The sequence below is a fragment of the Bombus terrestris genome, chromosome 17 (assembly GCF_910591885.1).
Source record: "Bombus terrestris chromosome 17, iyBomTerr1.2, whole genome shotgun sequence".
Lineage (NCBI taxonomy): Eukaryota > Metazoa > Arthropoda > Insecta > Hymenoptera > Apidae > Bombus > Bombus terrestris.
In genome coordinates, this window is record NC_063285.1 from 1,842,203 (window position 1) to 1,858,272 (window position 16,070).

At 45.4% G+C, this 16,070-nt stretch overlaps 1 protein-coding gene across 7 annotated transcripts in view; it reads right to left on the reverse strand.

Annotated features, from left to right (window-relative positions):
* Nucleotides 1-1,022: 1,022 nt before the first annotated feature.
* The window catches only part of LOC125384634 (GDP-D-glucose phosphorylase 1-like), a 231,422-nt gene continuing 216,374 nt past the window's right edge, over nt 1,023-16,070 (reverse strand). For all 7 annotated transcript variants that reach the window (XM_048413837.1, XM_048413836.1, XM_048413831.1 and 4 more), the window contains one exon: nt 1,023-1,334. The gene's annotated coding sequence lies outside the window, so the exon portion shown is untranslated. The remainder of the gene's footprint in view (nt 1,335-16,070) is intronic.

Here is a 16,070-nt window from a genome sequence, read left to right on the forward strand (position 1 = left end):
TCATATCTCAATCGATATGCGAGGCAGAGTTTGTAGCGATGCAAGAGGCAGCTAGAGACTCTGTGCGGATGTCCTTATTATTAAGGGAGTTAGGTCAATCGTCATATTGTCCGCGTCCATGCAAAATTTTTTGTGACAACATTGGAGCGATCACATGGGCTGAGAGTTCTAAACATGTTCAAGTGCGTTACTTTTATGTTAAGAACTGCGTGTCGAAAGGGATACTGGATTATACCTATATATCTAGTTCTGAGAATGTTAACGACATTCTAACCAAAGGGTTAAATAGAGTTAAGACCCAATATTTTACCAAAGCTATGGGGCTTGTAGAAACTAGCGATCAAAGGGGAGTGTTGAGAAATGCTCAGTTGGTATGACCGCTAGTTACTAAAAGGTTACTAAGGTTATGTTGGTACCAGGTTGACACCTGACGACGCTTTTTTGTCTTAGGTGTCGACCGCGTGTTATTTTTCTAAGACGCATCCCGAGTGATTAGACGCTTGCTGTGTGATTTGGCGTTTTGTATAAGAAAGAAAAGGTGTGATAGCCAATCCGAGTGGATCAGCTTGATTATCAACCCCAACCTTTATAAAATAACAAGGTGCATATATAAATGGATTATACATGGAAGTTGCACGATGGGACGATCAAACAGGATGTATCATGGACTCTCGATTTAAAGAATTGTTTCCATTATTACCAATAATATATATATTAGGGCGATTACACAGGATAAGCAAGATTTAAAGAATATGTATGAATGTCCTGTTTATAAAACACGATCGCGAAGACCTACTTACGTGTGGACGTTCAAATTAAGAACTAAGGAGAGAGCTAGTAAATGGATTCTTGGTGGAGTGGCAATTCTATTACAAATCTAATTTTATAAATTAAATTATGGATTAAATATGCAATTAAAATAAAGATTTTCGAAATTGACAAAGAGTGTTGATATTCTTTTTCAAAACACAGTATTATTTTATGCAAGATAATATTTATATAAAAGAAGAATACAACGCATCTCTATGCACGATTACAATTTATTTCTCTATTTTAAATTTCTTTACAACTTACAAAAACATTAATCCGTACACACATTTTGTAACAAAACGATTGCATGATCGCGAATTTGAAATTAAATTTTTAAAATAAAAAATATAAATTATTACAATTTTATAAACATAGTTGTTTATTTGCGACATTAAAAACATTTTGTACACGTCAAAAATTGTTGGTATCAGTCATTATCTTCTATTGAACCCATATTTTTTCTTTTCATAATATAGATCAGTCTCTGAACTCCCAGGATTTATAACTTTTGGACAACCATCTCGCTGCAACAAAACAAATTTCAAATCTTAATCTATTACTACAAATTATAAGTCATATATATGTCGGCTTAACGTTGGGATTGGGGGTAGAAGTGTTCGATGAATCTTAGTTGGTATTGGCCATCGATGCGGTGGATCAATGATGGAGTTTATTGACACAAGTTAGAGGTATTACAGCGTTGGTAGTTAATCACAATATTTAGATACTCGCGGCACTATGACAATGGTCTCGGGTCCGGTAACGAATGCGCGGTCAACGGGATGTCGAACGTGTATATTTCGTGAGAGGCTAAGTTATATTCTGGTTGTCACACAGAGCAAGCACTACGTACCTGAGAATTACTTGTATCGTCCTTAAGATCGTACGGAAGAGTGTCTCTCCATCATGGTGATGCTGTCGAGGAAAACTATGATGGGTGTGTCTAAGGGCACGAGATCATCGGATTCGTGGAGAAAAGTCTTCGTTCGGAAAATGAGAGAAATTGGTGTTACTGTTAATTGGTCAATTTCCATGTTGGTGGTTAGGGAAGGATGCTAGCAGCCCTTGAGAGAAAGTTGCTATCGGGTAGCGTCGTTCGTGAGAAAAATAGACTTCTACAATTTTCCCATAGTTGGAACAAAGACTGCTTGTCGGTTTGAAGGACTTTCGTTAAATAAATCTTAAGATTTATAGCGGGTCCTCGGGCTAGCTGAAGATGTACTGTGGGTACGCGTCAACATCTGGTAATCGTCTTACTCGAAGAATAGAGTCTGCGCGTGGCGAGCCACGGGACAGAAACCATTGAAACGTTTACCGTCGTGCCCTGTCCCAAGAATTTCTTTTAAGGAGAGCTATAGAGTTACTTCATGCCTTTGTTAAACAAAACGTTCATCCCCTTGACCGCGACTACGTTCGGCAACTGGTTGTCGCCTCGAGCCCGAGCTCACTATCATAAATCTCAAATAAGTACAGTCGAATCGAATGACAACGGTTTTCTTAATACGACTATGGTGGAATCTAAATTACAGTACTAGGTGTCTTCCCAAAGTTCCGTTGGGAAGGTTCCGGCGCTCTTTCATCTCCGACACGGCCATTCTGACTATCACATGTCCTCGGGTGTAACTAAAATATTGAGTTTCCTAACATTAGACTCGATACAATTAACATTATTCGCAAATTAAATAGATGTTCGAATAAGGCAAGGGTCCAGTGTAGCAACAAATCCTGTTCGGGGGTTTGGCAGCAAAGAAATAAAAGATAATGAAAATTAGTAGCGTTATAGTTGGTATTCAAGGTGATAGTTGCATCCTGCAGGTTATCAGTTGGATCGTAACGGCATAATGGACCATTTTCGATTTCGCACTCCAAAGGATCTCGGTCTTCTGGATCGTAAGAGCACATAGAGCTTCGTTCCACGATCTCAGCGAGTTTTACCATATTGTCGCCCCGAAAAGCATGCAAGTCACATCGCATGTTCTCACTGAGCCTTATCATACTATCACCACAAAAAGCGTGTGAACCACATCACACGTTCTCTCTGAGCTTTATCACATTATCGTCCCGAAACACGTGCGAAGTCGCTCTGCCGGGAGTTATTGGCATAGTGCTACTGATCTTCCGAGATCGAAGTACTCATATCGTCATGGTCACTGTTATTGTCATCACTACAGACATCCAACTCGGGAGAGATGCGACAATCTGGCATTTTCCTCAACCCGTCATGACTGTACTTGTACAATCGCTTACCGTCTAATGTCTCTAAGATATGCCTGTCCCCTTCCAAGACTTCTGCTATTACAAGTGGACCTCTAAATTTTGGATCTAGTTTGGTTTGATTTCTTTCCTCATTCTTGCGTAATACGAAATCACCGAGGGTAAACCTAACCACTCTAGCTTTAGCTTTGTCGAACTTGTCTTTCGTGTATTTAGCATTCGTTTCTATCCCTTTTATTGCCAGTCGTCTTACATTGGAGATACCGATTTCCTTCACTTCGATGTTACCGGGTAACAACAGATCGTATGATTTTGCCGTTCTACCTATTAGTAGTTCTAATGCTCTCGAGTTTGTCACGCGGTTAGTGGTGCAATTCAAAGCCAACTGTATTTCCCCAATCGCGTCTTGCCACGACCGCCCGGTCGTTTCTACTGTCGTGAACACGTTTTTTCAACGTGACCATAACACGCTCTACCTGTCCATTAGCTCTACTGGCACCTGTCACTATCAAGTGGACTTTAATTCGTTTGCTTTCGCAGAACTCTCGAAACTCTTTACCCGTAAAACATCTTCCCTAGTCCGCTATTATCTGACAGGGACTCCCGAATAAAAATATAGCGGATTTAAGCGCTTTAATGGTGTTATGGGAATCCATCTTACGAGTATGATGCAGGTATACAAATTTAGTGAAGGCGTCGATCAACACAATGACGTGAAGTGGTATGTCGTGATAGGTGTAGAAGGAATGCTCAGATGTTTCAACAAAAAACGTTTATTAACTCAACAACTGACGTACAATAACAACAAGCAACAAACAACAATTAACACAAGTAACGATTAACAATTAACAGTTAACACGCTTGGTAACGATCAGTGCTTAACGTAGGTAATAGGAAGTAGAACGCTCGTATTATGTAATCCTTCGCACTTCGCAGCTCGGGGCAGACTGAATCTCTTTGATTCAAAAGCCACGCTGATTCCTTTCTTTGTTAGCCATCGATATCGCGCGCGTTTGTTTAGAAGTCCGCGACGACTGCCACGTGTGCGGTCTCCCGAAAGTTCGGCGAAGGAGCCGTAGGGATATCGATGACACCTAAGGCTCGTCGGCATAGCGCTTTTAAGATAAAGCGCCTCGTGCCGCGTAACCGTTGGAAATTTCCGAGGTCGAGTGTCGCCACAGTACCCCCTTACCAGTGACGTTACAATTTTTTTTTTTTTTTTTACAAATGTCGGGGTTGATTCCGCATTCGACGACTTTTAACGCCTAACCGAAACCTGCCTGGGAAATCGGACTCTACGCCCTGATCGCGTAACGTGTCTATTCCGAGCGTTTTCTTCGTTCGTCCGGTTGTTGTCGGCTATATCGCTTTCGTCGCGGGCGTTCATTTGATCGGTGTTTTGTTCGTACCGAAGCCTCATCGGAATCGACACGTTACGAGTCTCGGCGGTTCTTTGTTCGAGGTCCTCCGGTATGATAAAAGCGGGCTTTAAGCGGTCTATGGAGACCGTCACGTCGCGATTATTTATCTTTAACGTGTAATTTTTTTCGCCTCTTTGGATTATCTTAAATGGCCCGTCATAAGGCGGCTGTAAGGGACCTCCGATCGCGTCGTGGCGCAAGAATACGTACGGCGAAGATTCTAACTCGCGAAAAACGAAAAATTTCTTTTCACCGTGTCGCGTAACCGGGTGCGGTCTGACGTTGCCCATTTGTTCCTTTAGTCGGCTCGCGTATTCCGAATTGGCCCGTTGATTCGTCGGTAAGAAAAATTCTGCCGACAATCGTATGCCGGTGCCGTAAATCATTTCGGCCGCCGTTGCGTTGAGGTCCTCCTAGATAGCGGTTCGAATGCCTAACAAAACTATTGGCAAAATGTCGACCCAGTTGCTCGTGTCGTGGCACTTGATTGCCGCTTTGAGTTGTCGATGGAGGCGCTCTACCATCCCGTTGGACGCAGGATGATAGGCCGTCGTGCGTAGATGTTTGACGCCGAGCAACCGGCATAATTCCTCGAATAAGCGCGATTCGAATTAACGTCCTTGATCGGTTGTAATTTTCAAAGGTACGCCAAAACGAGATATCCAGGTCGAAAGGAGGGCCGTAGCAACGGTTGGCGCTTCCATGTCGGCGATAGGGATTGCTTCGGGCTAACGCGAAAAACGGTCGATACACGTTAGACAATATCGGTACCCCTGCGAATATTGCATGGCGATAATGTCCACGTGTATGTGCTCTAACCGGCCTGCTAACGTTCCGAACGTTCCGACGGGTGAGGATACGTGCCTGGTGACTTTGCATCGTTGACAAGGGATGCATTGTCGTGTCCATGTCCGGCAATCTTGGTTCATGGACGGCCAGACGAAACGCGTTATCACCAGCTTTTGGGTGGCGCGTATCCCGGGGTGGGAAAGTCCGTGGAGCGAGTTAAATATGTCACGCCGCAAGGATTTCGGTACGTACGGTCGTACAATGTCTCCTGGCACATCGCAATATAATTCTACGTTGTGACCAGGGAAGCGCACTCTCTTTAATCGCAACGCGCACGTGCCGGTGTTAACAATGTCGCGTAGTTCGTCGTCGCTTTCCTGCGCGGCGGCGAGAGTTCGGTGGTCCACAGACATTCCTATCGCTTCGATGCGTGATAAAGCGTCGGCTACGTTATTGTTGGGCCCCTTTATGTATCGGATGTCGGTCGTGAATTGCCCGATGTAATCCAAGTGTCGGAATTGTCGCGGCGAGCACTTGTCGGGGTTTTGTTTGAAGGAATACGTAAGGGGTTTGTGATTTGTGTAAATTATAAAATGCCTCCCTTCTAAGGCATGTCGGAAACGCTTGACCGCCGTGTATATTGCCAGTAGTTCGCGGTCGTACGCGCTATATTTTCGCTGGGCGGAACTCAACGGTTTAGTGAGGAACCCTAACGGCTGCCAAGAGTCGTTGACGCGTTGCTGGAGTACCGCTCCTACTGCATAGTCGGATGCGTCTACCGCGAGGCTAACGGGAGCGCCAGGTATCGGGTGCGCTAACATCGTGGCGTTAGCTAGGGCGCGTTTCGATTCGCGGAAACTAGCTTCGGATTGCTTCGACCATTCGATGGGCGCGTTGCCCTTTTTTCCTCCTTTTAACAGGTCGTTTAGCGGCTGGAAAATTTTTGCTGCCCCCGGTATGAAACGTCGGTAGAAGTTAATCATACCGAGGTACCTGCGTAGTGCTTTAACGGTCTCGGGGAGCGGTACTTCTACAATGGCGTCAACACGTTCTGCAAGCGGCTTTATTCCGAATGCGTTTACGGTGTGTCCCAGGAATGTGATCTCGTTCACACCGAATTCGCACTTTCCGGGGTTGATGACTACCCCGTAATGATTCAGGCGTTGGAAGAGCATTCGGAGGTGTTCGCGGTGCTGCTCTTCGGTTTCGGAGGCGATTAGAAAGTCGTCGATGTACGCGAACACGAAATCTAAACCTCGGGTGATTTCATCGACAAACCTTTGACACGTTTGCGCGGCGTTTCGAAGCCCAAACATCATGTTGGTTGCTTCGGAAAGTCCGAAGGGTGTCGTGATCGCGGTTTTCCTGACGTCTTCGGGCGCGATCGGGATTTGATGGTAAGCGCGGATGAGATCGATTTTTGAAAAATAAACGCGTACCGTGCAGGTGTTGCGCGAAATCCTCTATATGCGGGGGGGGGGGGGGAGAATACTTGTCGGGCACAGTGCGGGCGTTCAACGCACGATAATCGCCGCATGGTCGTAGATTTCCGTCCTTCTTGGGTACGATGTGTAGGGGTGATGCCCACGGGCTTTTCGATGGCCGCATCACTCCTTGCTCGATCATGGTTGCGAACTCTGCCTTGACTTGCTTGAGTCGATCTGGTACGAGGCGGCGAGGCTTGCAGGAGCCGGGGGGGCGGGTGTGGTTTCGATATGGTGTACCACAGCGTGTCGAATTTTCTCCCGTCCGAAGGCCGATGGACGGGTTAGATCTGGAAACTCCGCCAAAAGTCGATGGTAGACCGTTTCGCCGTATACGGTTTTGATGGACATCTCCTTAGTCGAGGCGGGATATCCTTTTGATGCCAGTTGGGTTGTGGTGTCGAGGAGTCGTCTGTTTCGCGGGTCCACGAGCAACCCATAGTGGCTCAGAAAGTCTACCCCGATGATAGGCGTCTGGACGTCGGCTATCACGAAACGCCATTCGAAGGGCCGACGTAACGATAAGTCGAGGGACATCATAATAGTACCGTAGATCGCGATTCGCGTTCCGTTGGCTGCGAACAGCTCGTAATCAGTTTTGTTCACCTGTTCGCGTATCCTGCTGCGCGGATACACACACGTGTCGGCGCCGGTGTCTACGAGGAACGATATTCTCGTCTTCCTATCCCTGACGAAGATGCGGCGGGTACCCAAGCCGTCGTCGTTGGCCGCGTTTACGGACGGCTGGTCGCGTTTCCCGAATTCCACGTGCATGGGGAACGACAGCCCCTCGCGCGATCTCCGAACGTCGCATGGTAATAACAAAGGCCGTCTTTCGGCGGCGGGTCTCGGGACCGCGAACGGCGGCGGTAACGCGTACGTTGCCGTGGTCGTGATCGTGGACGGCGTTGATTACTAACGCTTAACGCCTGCACCTGAACTCGCATCTGTGTCATCTGCTCGCTCAATGTGTTGAATGCGGCGACCCACGGTTCGTTTATACCCGGCGCCTGATGGGATTGCCGCTGCTATCCGGGAGGTACGCTGGTGATCCTGTTGAAACTTCCCAGCGATGAGGTCCGCCTGGTGCAATAGCCGTTCCGAGTCTGAGTCGTCCACGGCTGCGAGGATACGCCGTATATTATCGGGTAATCGGGTCCGCCACAGCGAGAGGACGAAATCGTCTGGGGTGGAGAGGCTCGCGAGATTTCTCAAATGTTGATAAAATTCAGATGGCTTTCGGTCGCCCATCTCCTCGCTCTCCACAAGTTTTTTCACCCATGTGTTGTCTGTGTCGGTTAGTGCGAGAATAAGCGCACGTTTTAATTTCTCATAACTACCTGCTGATGGTGGGGTGTCCAGTAAATCTTCAACGTGCTGCACGTTACGGCCCTCGAGGCATTTAACGAGAGTCACGAATTTAGTTTCGTCATCTGTGATCTGCGCTAGACGGAATTGCCTCTCCAAGAAGGCGAACCATCCTTTAGTGTTCTCTGGCAGCAGAGGAAACATAGCGATCGTCGGGTTGGCACCCTTTCCCGAATTGTCGTTTTCCATCGCACTGACGCACTTCCTTCGCGTTGCGGGAATAACTTAGTGGCACTATCACGTCACTCACCTCTTTCTGAATAAATCACGTCGGGGTCACCAATTTGAGGTGATGAGGCGTGATAGGTATTGAAGAATCACTCGGTGTTATTTAACAATAATTGTTTATTTGCTTGTGTTCGTGGTATACACTAGCGCGGTGAAAACACGGTACAATTATCGGTTCGAGAGTACAAGTTCAAACTCGGCGCGGTACTTTACGCGGTGGTTCGAGTCGAGACGATTGCACAGATGTCCAGAGAGTCAGATTCGCTATTATGTACGACTGCGGACAAACAATTCCGATAAACGTCTTCCAACTTGCTTCGCGGCTCGCGATAGCTCCGAATGAATTTGTGACGCGATGATGCTCCTTAGGAAAACTGTGTTTGGGTGTGTCTAAGGATACGGGATCATCGGATTCGTTAAGAAAAGTGTTGGTTCAGAGAGTGAGGGAAATGGACGTCGCTGTTAATTGGCTAAATTGTGAGTTGGTAGTTGGAAAGGGATGGTAACTGCCCTTGAGAGAGAGTTGCTAGCGAGGAGCGTCGTACGTGAGAAAAAGCAGATTTCCCGTAGTAGGTGGTATGTGTAGAGACTATTGAGACAAAGACTATTTGTCCCTTTAGAGAATCTTAGCTGCATGAATTCTAAGATTTATAGCGGGTCCTTAGGCTCGACGTAAATATTCGGCTAGAATGTATCGACATCTGGCAATCATCTCGTTCGAAGGGTAGAGTCTTTGTGTAGCGAGACACGAGACAGAAACCGTTGGGAAGTTTGCTGTCGAGTGCCGCTACACTATACGCCATTTCTGTTTGCCTGATGCGTCTGATTTCTTGGGTACTACCCATACTGGACTGTTGTAAGGAGAATCTGATTCTTCAATGATATTTTTATCTAACATTTTTTTCATTTGTTTTTCAATTTCTGCTTTATGGGCTTCGGGAGGTCGGTACGATTTGGTATTGACGATTTTGTTTTCGCGTAGGGTGATAGTGTGTTTTGTTAGGTTGGTACAAGGTAGGGTATCGGATTCTAGGTCAAATACGTCTATGTAATGTGGGAGGATCTTTTCGATAGAAATACGAAATTTGTCTTCAATATGGTCTAGTCTAATTATTTGTTTCATTTTAGCAATTTTATCGAGATCGTGTTCATAAGAAAGATCATTGGTGATTATAGTTGGTTGCTCACCAGTATTGCAGAAACATACTCTCGTCGGAACATTATCCAGATAAATTGTTTCGATTTTGGTTTGCCCTGGGAGAATGGTTTTCGGCGCCTGAAAAAATATTTCGTTCCCGTTTAGTTGTATTGATTCGTTGTTAATTTGGTATGAGTAGTTAGAGAGCATAGATAAACCAATTATTCCGTCTTCTATTAAAGGAAAATCATCTGGCACAACGTGAAATGTGTTCATGATGTTAAAGAATTGAAAGTCTACTGTTTCGTCAGTTTGGTATTTGTCATTGTCCATGTAAAATGTTTTAGCTACTGTCTTTTTAGGTTTAAATGTGGCACTTGATCTTTTAACTAAATTTATTCCTGCATTTCGGTATCAATTAAATATCGTTTGATTTCTGTTCCTGATCGAACTCCAATGGATAGAAGTTTCCCTGTTGTTGCGTGTACTCGTATGACGTCTCTCGAGGTTCTGGTAGTGCTGTTTCCTCTTCTCGTCCCGCATTCTCCATGTTTATATTGTAGCTACGCACTGGCGGAAGATTTCGCTGGCTTGCCGGTTGAAAATTTCGGCAGTAATTTGCGGTATGTCCTATTTGGTTGCACTCGGGTGTAACTAAAATATTGAGTTTTCTAACATTAGACTCGATATGATTAACATTATTTAGAATTAAACTAAATGGTCGAATAAGGCAAGGGTCCAGTGTAGCAACAAATCCTGTTCGGGGGTTTGGCAGCAAAGAAATAAAAGATAATGAAAATTAGTAGCGTTATAGTTGGTATTCAAGGTGATAGTTGTATCCTGCAGGTTATCAGACGGATCGTAACGGCATGATGGACCATTTTCGATTTCGCACTCCAAAGGATGTCGGTCTTCTGGATCGTAAGAGCACATAGAGCTTCGTTCCACGATCTCACCGAGTTTTACCATATTGTCGCCCCGAAAAGCATGCAAGTCACATCGCATGTTCTCACTGAGCCTTATCATACTATCACCACAAAAAGCGTGTGAACCACATCACACGTTCTCTCTGAGCTTTATCACATTATCGTCCCGAAACACGTGCGAAGTCGCTCTGCCGGGAGTTATTGGCATAGTGCTACTGATCTTCCGAGATCGAAGTACTCATATCGTCATGGTCACTGTTATTGTCATCACTACAGACATCCAACTCGGGAGAGATGCGACAATCTGGCATTTTCCTCAACCCGTCATGACTGTACTTGTACAATCGCTTACCGTCTAATGTCTCTAAGATATGCCTGTCCCCTTCCAAGACTTCTGCTATTACAAGTGGACCTCTAAATTTTGGATCTAGTTTGGTTTGATTTCTTTCCTCATTCTTGCGTAATACGAAATCACCGAGGGTAAACCTAACCACTCTAGCTTTAGCTTTGTCGAACTTGTCTTTCGTGTATTTAGCATTCGTTTCTATCCCTTTTATTGCCAGTCGTCTTACATTGGAGATACCGATTTCCTTCACTTCGATGTTACCGGGTAACAACAGATCGTATGATTTTGCCGTTCTACCTATTAGTAGTTCTAATGCTCTCGAGTTTGTCACGCGGTTAGTGGTGCAATTCAAAGCCAACTGTATTTCCCCAATCGCGTCTTGCCACGACCGCCCGGTCGTTTCTACTGTCGTGAACACGTTTTTTCAACGTGCCCATAACACGCTCTACCTGTCCATTAGCTCTACTGGTACCTGTCGCTATCAAGTGGACTTTAATTCGTTTGCTTTCGCAGAACTCTCGAAACTCTTTACCCGTAAAACATCTTCCCTGGTCCGCTATTATCCGACAGGGACTCCCGAATAAAAATATAGCGGATTTAAGCGCTTTAATGGTGTTAAGGGAATCCATCTTACGAGTATGATGCAGGTATACAAATTTAGTGAAGGCGTCGATCAACACAATGACGTACTCCTTCGAATCGCTTTTACGACTCAACTTGCCCGTTATATTCATGTGGACCGTATGCCAAGGTATGCTGGTCTTAGGTATAGGATGTAGTTCGGCTTGTATCTTACCTGAACTAGCCTTCGAAACTCTACAAGCATGGCAGTTCTCTACTAATTTGCGAACGTACTTCACCATTCCTTCGAACCAGTAATACTCGTACAGTTTCTCGAGCGTCTTATCCCAACCCAAGTGCATAATTGACTTATGCACATGGTTAATAACGGACCATCTAAAGCCTCTCGGGACAATGGGCAAGCAGAGGGTTGTGCCCCGCCGCTGCACTTTGCGGTAAAGGGTACCTGCACGCAACTCATAAGTATTCGCGATATCTTCCGCGAGTTCGTCGTTTCGTAGTTTGCGGGTGATTTCTATAATTTGCGGGTCGCGACGCTGTTCGGCTAGTAGCCAGTCTTCCGGTATTTCGGCCAGATTGTTTTCTTTCTCCGCGATTTTATCAACTTTACGGTGGTCTAAGTCTACGGGGTTTCGCGAGAAGAAATCTACGTGGGCCATCTTCTTACCCTCTCGATACATAATGTCGAAGGTGAACGTCTGCAAGTAAGCCCACAACCTGTGGACTCTGTCACTTAAACGTACTTTATTACTTGACGCTTTCAGCGAGTTGCAATCCGTAACGACAAGAAATTCCCGTCCATGTAGGTAGTGACGGAAATGCTTGATGGCGTTTACGACTGCCAACGTCTCTAGCTCGTAGGAATGATATCTAGATTCCGTAGGGGTAGTTCTTTTACTGTAGTACTCGATTACTCTATTTTTGCCGTCGACCTTATGCATCAAAATCGCCCCGTAACCCTCCGAGCTAGCGTCAGTGTGTAGTTCTATCGGGCAATTGGGGTTAAATATCATTAGCACCGGCGCGTCTGTCAGGATGGAAACTACCTGCTGTCTTATTTTATCGTGTCTATCGGTCCATGTTATACTTTTGTTACCTGAGGTGAGCGCATACAAGGGTTTCATCATCTGTGAGAATTTAGGGACGAACCTGCGGAAATACGAAGCTAACCCGATGAATTGCCTGATCTGGGTGACGGTCATTGGCGCAGGTAAGGAACTTGGGGCGTGTATTTTACCCGGGTTCGGGCGAACTTCTCCGTTGTGGATCACATACCCCAAGTAAAGTACCGATGTCTTCAGAAAAGAACATTTCGCGAAGTTGAAGGAAAATTCGGCTTTCACAAGAGTATCTAATACGGTGTTCAATCTTTCTAGAGCTTGATCTATCGAGTCGGCAATAATTAGGACGTCATCTAAATAAACAACGACGTATGAATACGCGAGGTCGCCTAAGGCGTTGAAAATGGCCCTCTGAAAAACGGACGGTGCATTTTTCAATCCGAACGGCATCGTTACATACTCATATTGTCCGTCGGGTGTAACGAACGCTGTGTACTCTGTCGAGTTTGGATGTATGGGAATTTGAAGGAACACGCTGGCCATGTCCAGGCTAATAAAGTACTTCGCCTTCTGCAATCTCGTGATTTGATCTGAGATAAGGGGTAGGGGATACCGATCCGCGACCGTATTTTTATTTAGCGCTCGGAAGTCTACGCACAGTCTATCTGAGCCATCCTTCTTCTTCACGAGCAACATAGTGCTCGCCAATGGTGACTTACTGGGCCTTATAATGTTTGCTCTAATTAGTTAGCTGATTCTCTCCCGCACGGTTCTCCGCTCTTCCTCGCTAAGTCTGTAAGGACTTCTTTGGACGGTGACGTTAGGGTCGATTAGTCGTATTTCTAGCTGGCCCGTACTTACGCGAGTACGTGGGAAACCCGTAATGAACGAATTTTTGAACTTTTCGAGAATAGAAATCAATCGGCCTTTATCGTTACCAAGTACCTCAGTGTCTATTTCACTAAGATCGATCTCGTTTTCGACGGTCTCATTACAGGCGTTAACTATCTTCGTTTTGCAAATATCGAGGCTGTCGGGCGTAATACGTACGTCGAAGCCTTGACTTAGAATTTCGCGACCAATCATGATATCATATTTTAAGTGACTATCAGGGAGGACGTGAAAAGTTATCTCCAATGTAATACCGTTGATACATATGGTGGACAAAATCTGTGACGTACTCTTAACACATGTATTCTCTATCCCTCGCATTACTACTATATCGGTCATTCTTCTGCCGGAAAATTTCGGGGCTACGGATTCCTGAAGTAACGAGCATTCGACTCCAGAATCGAAGCAAAATGGGAACGACTCACCCTGGTGACTCAGTTTACCGGTTGAGGCCTCCACCACGCAGAATCCGACTCGACGTTCCTTGTCGTTGCTGTCTCTTCCCTCCTTCCGCAACGGGCAGTCAGGTGCGATGTGGCCCTCCGCTTGGCACTTGAAGCAAACCACCTTGGACGATGTAGCCGGTCGGCTTTCTTCTGGGCGTCGTGTCTTCGGTTTTTCGGTCCGCATTCTCTTGCGGCACTCGGTCATTTTATGTCCGGGAATTCCACAGTGGTAGCACCTAGCTCGGTCCATTGTCCTGCTTCGTTTTACTCCAGGTTCCGTCGGTGGATCGCTTGACGAAGAAGTCAGCCCCTTCTTAGCGTACGAGAAAGCCCGCATCTCTTCATAGAATTGCTCCCGGGTCCGGATGTTACGCGTGAATGCTAGCCGCTCGGCCTCCTTGTCCGATAAACGCAATCGATAAAGGACGAAAGTGTTAACTGTTTCGATCATGGTTAGATTTTCCCATCTCGACCATAGGAGAGAGTGAAGACGATGGCCGAAAGCCCCCGTGGTTTCGTCCTCCAGTTGCTGTTCATTGAGGAATCCGACCATCATTGAGGTTATTGTCTCCGTGGTGCCAAAACGCGAGAGAAAATATTCGGTAAATTTTGTCCAAGTAAGACCATCGACCGGAATTTGCGAAAGCCGCCGTGCTGCAGTACCTTCCAGAGCACTGCTTAAAAGGAGATATAGATCGCTATATCTTGTATAGACCTCGAAATTTCTTGTTGAGTTTTTGAATGCTTCTTCTCTGTCTCTTTTTAGGTTTATCTTATTCTCCATTATTTCCTTAGGGACGATTTCAATCATTTTTCCATACAGTAAATGATTTGGAACAAATTCCGTTACACTGTGTCTGGTGTTATTGTACTCTTCTACGCTTTCTTCTGCGATTTTTGTCCAGTTTCTTTTTTTTCCGAATTGATTTTACATCTGATCCTGTTTACTAATGTTTGATTTACCCTCTCGTTCAGTCCATTGGAGGATGGACAGTCTGTCGAGTTTCATTGGTTCTTGCCTTTATTCTTATTTATTCCAACGGTTTATGATCTGAAAGGACAGTGAAATATCTATCGATTAACCAATGTTGCCAGTACTGAATCGCCTCTTTAATAGCGAGCTTCTGCGTCTTTTGTGCGGGAAGTCCTATGATGCTGTTAGTGTCTTTGGTTGTCTTTTGAATTATGATTATCTGTTCGATTCAATGCTAAGCTGAATTTATGGCGGGTTCCGCCTCCTTGCTTTCGGTTTCACTGTCGGCGTCCTGTAAAGTTCACGGCCAACCGACGAGAACGAGTGCACTCAGCGCGGTATGCGCGTTGGCTTAAATAACTGGTTTTCTTATTTATTTTTAATGTGCAAAAAGATAATAAACATAATTAAAAGAAACGTAAGTACATTGAGTAAAAGAAACATAATTTAACATTGTAAATATTGTAAATAATTCTACAGGAGCAACAGTAGTTCTTCATCGAGCAACCGTGGCAGTCCGGGAGTGGTCTGAGTGAAGCATTCAAAAACAGCAAGAGAGTCTTGCCCGTTTACAAGAGGATATGTTACGTTTGTCTATGCAAAGTGACGAAACAAATAGATACTGGGTAACAGAATTCGGAAGTCTTGGGAGAACCGTCGCAGAGCTACGGACTGGGTTCGGATCCCTTGCGACCGATGATTCTGGTTCCATCATTACCGAAAGCAACGAAAGTAAATCGACGGCGATTAATCGCACCGGGAGTACGGTTAGGGCACGCGAACCGACCGGGTTAACGGTTCCAGGCATCCCACCTGCGCACTTCGACACCGAACAACCCGAGGTTGAAAAAAGAGGCTATTTTCCACCTGCTCTTTCCACTCTACGAGTTAAGGATGCAATACGTTGTATTCCAATGCTCAACGGAGACGATGACGTAGGTGTGGAAGAATTCATCAAAGAAGTGAGCAGTATGAAAGACCGTTGCATGGAGCAAGATTTAATGCTAAAAGCAATAAAGGTAGAAAAAATCGTAGGAAAAGCAGCTCAAAGTATCCGCAACATCCCCATTGAGTGCTACAGTGATCTGTACAACGCACTGAGGAACAATGTGGCAGCTCAAGTGACTTCGGAAGAATATCGGGAACAATTAAAAGAGTTGAGACAGGGACGGGAAGAATCAGTGCAGAGTTTTAATATTCGGTTCATAAGAATACTCAACCGTTTACTATACGCAGTAACCAACGAGTACCCACATCCACTTCTACGCAAGCTAATGATCGAAGAAACTACAAAGAAAATTGTCCGTGTGTACCTAAAGGAACTCAGGCGCGACATAGGTCGAACATTATTAATCATTGAACTCGTGAATCTTGAAGAAGCTGAAAAGAAAGC